Below are 6035 nucleotides of genomic sequence, written 5' to 3'. Positions count from 1 at the left end.
TCAAAAAGTGTACCATTTTCGTTGTAGAGTTTCCTTGAAAAATTTGTCGGCCTTGTGCAAAATGTTCAAAGCATGTCCGTAAAAATAACTTTATTTCATGTTGTGATGCAAAGAGGTAATATGGGTGAAAGACTGACATATCAAATCAGTTGAATTTGATATCAGTTTTGAATTAAACTTTTCTGAATACGGTAAGTTGTACAATAATGTTTCTTACCCTCAGTTGAAGAATTTCTGTTTCTTACTTTCACAACACAAATTACTCTGGAATAAATCTAGTAAGATCACTAACTTTTGCTACATTCCTCCCCTTTAAGATTATTGTTAATTTGATGATGTTTGCATGCCTAAATATTGATTTTGATGATGAAAAAAAAATCCTCGGGACCCAAGTCACAAATCATGTCCGAGTCGTGAACTTCTGTCTTTTTCTTCGTTTGCGGTGCACCCCTGATGATGCACAGACCCCTCCAAGTTTGGCCTAATTCCCCTTGCGCTAACGGCTAATAACGTAAACTCCATAGATCACTGGGCTTAAATAGCCCAAGGGTCGGCATAAATTCAGCCCGCGGCTTGTTTAAACCCTGGCCTGATGATGACACAAATTACCACTTTGGTTCTTGTTGTCGTGAAGGTTTTTTTGTCTTCGATAGAAAACGAGAACGAAAAAAACCAAGAGAGGAAAGCCTGCATCCCAATTTAAGAAATACTCGACATTCTGGCAGCCCTTTAATTTACTGCTCCCAAACGGCTTCTCTTATTTTATTTTCGTTTTGGAAGGTATAAATCCAATGGTGCCTTTCTGGCCTAGTTTATTGGGAACTTCACGACGTCATCCCGTTGCATTGCTGTTTGTTTGAAAGTGGGAGTGGTGACAATCCAGAGTTTCTGTGATAATCGTAAATTGTCTCTGGCATGAGCTTCACAAAGTCGGCTTGAAATTACAGCAACAAAAAAGATGGAATCCTTAATAGTATTCATCGGATTGTGCAATATGTATAATTGAGGAGATATATTGTTGTTTACACAATCGAACTTACTGGTTGTGTATGGTACAGACTATTACTATGTATATTTCTTTCCAGTTGTAAGTTTTTGATCATTGCAACATCTTGCTCAACACTCATCTTGCTGAAGTTGCTCTAATCTCATCTTGCCACAATGCTTTGTATCTTCCATACAATTACTTCAAGCCAAATGTTTTTGCTGTAAAATATTTATTACCCTATTAGGTCACCTGACCCTGAGTGACAGGTCACATGACCCTGAGTGACAGGTCACATGACCCAGAACTGGTCAAGATCACTTTACACCTAGTTCGCTTTGAGTTCCCTTGCTCCCTCTGTTTATTTACTTCCAAGGTGAAAAGTAGATTCATCTTAGATGTCCATTTCTCCAGCATCTGGGGTCCTTCTTACCACATGTACATGTACTGCCTGTCCCAGTCATTAGTGAATTATTTTTTTACATCTTGGAAGTTTTGGTCATCTGTTTGACCTGTTTATGTAGACTGTATAGTCCTACATGTAGATAAAAATACGTCAGTGAAGGGCAAAACTCAATATTGAATTTACATCACTCCGACGCACATTCCATCTTTTGAATAGTTTCATTGCGGTACCCGCTGCTATATCTGATTCGAACCAGCCAGCCGACCCGGCAAGCTCGGTGGTCAAGTGGTAAGAAGTCTGGGCTAGTAAGCTGAAGGTCTTGGATTCGAGTCCCACCCGAGTGTTTATAAAATATGTTGGTGAAGGGCAAAACCCATTATTGAATTTACATCACCCTGATGCAAATTCCATCTTGTGAATAGACTGCATTGATACCAAATGCGGTACAAAATGCTCCGAAAAAGACTGTGCTTTTTTGGCAAACCCGACTAGTTCATGTGGAACAACAAACAAGAAGAGATACATATATGCTTGCACAGAACTTGAACCATGTTGCCTTTTCCCTATGCAAACATTCAAACTGCACAACTACACAGTCTACTTGGCTTTTTCAGGGGTGTGAAATCTCAGCTTTAAAGCTGATTTTAGCTTTTTTCGTGTTGGATTGCAGCTTTTTGTCAGCTTTTTCCCTCACTTGCTGTGTGCAAAAGTATAGGAGATTTCCAAAGTTCAGCTTTTTACACCCTTTTAAGCTGTTTTCAGCTATTGTTATCAGTGCTCACTCACACCCCTGGTTTTTATACTTGTGAGTTTCACAATAATGCCATCAGATTTGTCAGATGCCTACTTTAGGAAAAAACATTTTACCAAAGTTTGGGGCATTTTTACCTTTTTATATTTGGATAATAAAGAGCAAACTACAGCTCTTGTATTAACAGTTAGGTTTCTTTATTTGTTTGCTCATTGTTTATTTTATATCACAGAAGATCATTTTTTTTCTCAGTTTCTCCTTTTAATGCTTCATATTCTCTTCTTTTACATTCCATTGTCTTCATGGCCTTCGTTGGTCTCATTTCAACTTTCCACCGTCTGTCCATTTTAATCTCCTTAATGAGGCGGCCACAGAACTCTGTCTTGACATTGACAGATCACCTCAACTTGCAGTGGTCCGTGCCCACCAAAAATGTTTTTAAACCAGCGTGAGCATGGGCCTGCTTTCACCAAGATCATTTTTCATCCACGTCCCCCACCCCTTCATTTCACCTTTCGCATTTGGACTTTTAGGTTTTTGCTTTTCATCGTATCGAAGATGTCCTTAACTTTAAAACTCCAAGTGCCGCCACGATGCATCTGTCACAGTTCAGAGGCCTTGCTTAAGCCAAATGCTCTAAAATATTTCGTGTCGAGGTTTCCATGACGACATTATAAATGGAATGCTTTGTTTTTGGCAGGGCACCGGGGAAGGTAGTGAAATCTGTATGGAGGGGTACCTACGGTTCAGTGGGTTACCGGCATGGGCAGCGTTGGCCATTACTCGCCGTGACAATCTCGGACATCATCATTTACCATCATCTTAATCATCATCACCATCACCATCATCATCATCATCATAATCTAGGCCTTCTATTTACAACTCTGGAAGGATCTCCTGTGCAGCACCAATTTGCCGTCAAAGTAATTCCGTGTTTGGGAGGCGTTAGCCCAATGACAGGATCACACACCAACAAATACGGCAAGCCATTCACTACGGGATGAAAACGTGAAACGTGAAGTGTGAACAATCAGCAGAGGTCTTACGTAAAGTGGCAAAGTGGAAGTAATGAGCAGGACAAAATTATGTAATTGTCATCTTTGAGTTTTTTACAACCCCCTTACTAACAAAAAAATAACCAAAATACTGGCATGATAGCAATAAATCGAGTACACCGCAAGGAAGACTAGCTATATCATCAGTAAGATTTGAGGCTTTGCATGGTGGAGATACTAATGTATGAAAGGTTTGCCAAAACACCATGTGCGAATAATTTCTCAACTAAGAGAATGGTTCTGAAAAGAACCAGAGGTATAAACTCCTCTTTATACCTCTGGTTCTTTTCAGAACCATTCTCTTAGTTGAGAAATTATTCGCACATGGTGTTTCCGCAAACCTTTCATACATTAGGTATATCATAAATAGATAGGGAGACCGCCAACAAGGGATTGGATCTAAGGAAAGTACGATTAAAGGACAACTTTTAGAGAGAAAAAATATTTTCATTGTTCCCTGCCCTTCACAAAGTGAGCTTTTTTTCTTTTTTTTGAAATGTATGTTGAATTGAAGGCAAGTATTAGTGTGAAAGGGCAATTCCGTAAATTCGGATGTACATGTCAGACTCTTTAATGAGCTGCTGTTGGAAAAGTGAATGTGATACATCTAATGAGTAGAAAACAATTACAGACCAAACTAAGGTTCACCACCAATTTAGCAACCTTGTACATATACATCATGTGGTCAGACATAAGTTGAATTGTACGGAATTGCCCGAAAAGTAACATTTAAGTGACCCAATCGAAGGAAAGTGGTCGGTCGTATAAGTTTTTTGTTTATACCCCAGTTTTTGACAAGTTATTTACCATGCCTTGTGCATTTGGAATCAGCATGAATGCAGCACATTTTTGCTCCAGTTTGTACCTTCCTTGACGGGATTGTAAACCAGTGTAGTACCATGTCAGGAAACTGAATAGGGTCTCTCAAATGAATACATAACAGCCCAAAAGTGTACAGTTTCTTAGTAAGCCAGCTTGCCGAGATCTAAAAACCTAATTGTGTAAAACATCATTAATTAAGCAAATTTCTTATCTGATGAGTAGTCACATTTCTTCAATTATTCTTTTGATCTTGCACTGCCCACACCCACCCTGCCTGCTACTCCTCATACCACCCCCAAAGCCCGGCCCAGCACTCTAAGGTTTCATGGATTCATGGAGGAGTATATATAAAATGTAATACAATTTAAGAGGTGCTATTTGCGGGCCCAGCAAATCCATTAACTACTGCAAACAAATATTTTGTTATCGTAGCGTAAAACGAGACACTCCACAAGCACTGGAAATCGACTTCAATAATCAACGCCGCCTGAACTTGTTAATAATCTGTTCTTCTCAATTTCTCAACCCCCTAAAAAAGCCTTGGCAAGTTGCCCCAAATTCATCAGGTACTGTTTCCCCTAGCTATGCCACCCACATACTACTGGTATTTTGCTTTTCTTCGCCTCCCCGTCTTTTATTACTTGAGATGGAAAGCAATAACACGAGACATTTGTGGAACTCACAAATTACTTTTCCCTCACTTTGTTTTTCTGCAGAGTAGCTTTCCTGTTCTAAGCAGTAGGGGGTGGGGTTGATTTTGTTCATTTTGCACGATTGCTTCTTTCCTATCGACTTAACGAGAAAATCCTTGCTCAAATTGAAGATAGGACTTGTACCAAATGCCCTTCATAATTATTTCGCTTGAAATGGAGTCATTTGGAAGAAAACAATCATATAAGATAGTTTTAGAAAATGTGTCAACGGGCAATTTTTTTTACGTGGGTTTGCAATGGAACCCAGTTACGTGACCTCAACAATTTTGCATACATTTTCTCATTTTTCTGAAATGTGTTTAGTATCCACTGAGCTGAAACTGCAACACGTTAGTTGTTTAATAATAAATATGCACTCTCTTACCTATAAGATTTTAAGCAATTAAGTTGCTTTGAACAAAAAACATGCACAAAAAACAGATGTGTCCATATACCTAACTGTTTAAATGTGGCAGATCAGAGTCTTTATAAATACAATTCCTGTGTTGAAATATTTGTAAATCAGGTGTAATTATGTATGGATCCCAACTGAAGTACCAATTACTCGTAAGTTCTTAAGAAAAACAAGGGTTAGCTTGTATTACTTGTTCATGAGAAGTCACATGGCTTAATTTTTTTCTGCGAGTATTATCTGGGGTCTGAGTGTAATACTCACCAGTTAAACACATGTTGCCACTCCGGAACCAGACTGACTTAGGAAAGTTACTCTGGACTAGAGAATAATGTTCACCTTGTCAGTAATGTAACTGTTGGTTTGGGGTTTTTTTTCACTGCAAAAAGAAAGATGTATTGCTGTTTTTATGAAAAAGAAATCTTCCTTTTGAGATGTGTAAAAATAAGGAAAGAATGTGTGCAACTCATTTTGCTGACTTGTCTCAAGTCATACCAATCCTTTTACTTCTTGTCGTATTTTCAAGTAATACATTTCTCCAACTTCTTGTCCAGTTCCTGCATCTCATTTTTATCCCTCTTCAAACCGGACTTCATCTGACCACCACCTCTCCCCCCTCCTTCTCTCTCTCCCTTTCAAGAGACTCAAGAGAAGAGAAAAATCCTTCTAACAGTCTTATCTCCTGCTGACAAATCCCAAACACTTAGAGCAAATCTCCTCTAAATCGCCCCAAACCGGTTCTCCGAATCTGGGTTGATTGACACGCTGTTTGTGTTCGGAGCATCTCTAATATCTTGTGTGCACAACATGCGCTAGTAATCTTCCCCTGATTATTTCTCTAACCCAGATGTTTTTTAAAGTCGTTATAAGAGCTTTTTTTCACCCCCACTTGGCCGGGTCCGTGATATGATG

The sequence above is a fragment of the Patiria miniata genome, unplaced genomic scaffold (genome assembly GCF_015706575.1).
Source record: "Patiria miniata isolate m_02_andy unplaced genomic scaffold, ASM1570657v1 HiC_scaffold_20, whole genome shotgun sequence".
In the NCBI taxonomy this organism is placed as follows: Eukaryota; Metazoa; Echinodermata; class Asteroidea; order Valvatida; family Asterinidae; genus Patiria; species Patiria miniata.
The sequence above is the reverse complement of the archived record's forward strand: the minus strand, read 5'-3'. Positions refer to the sequence as shown.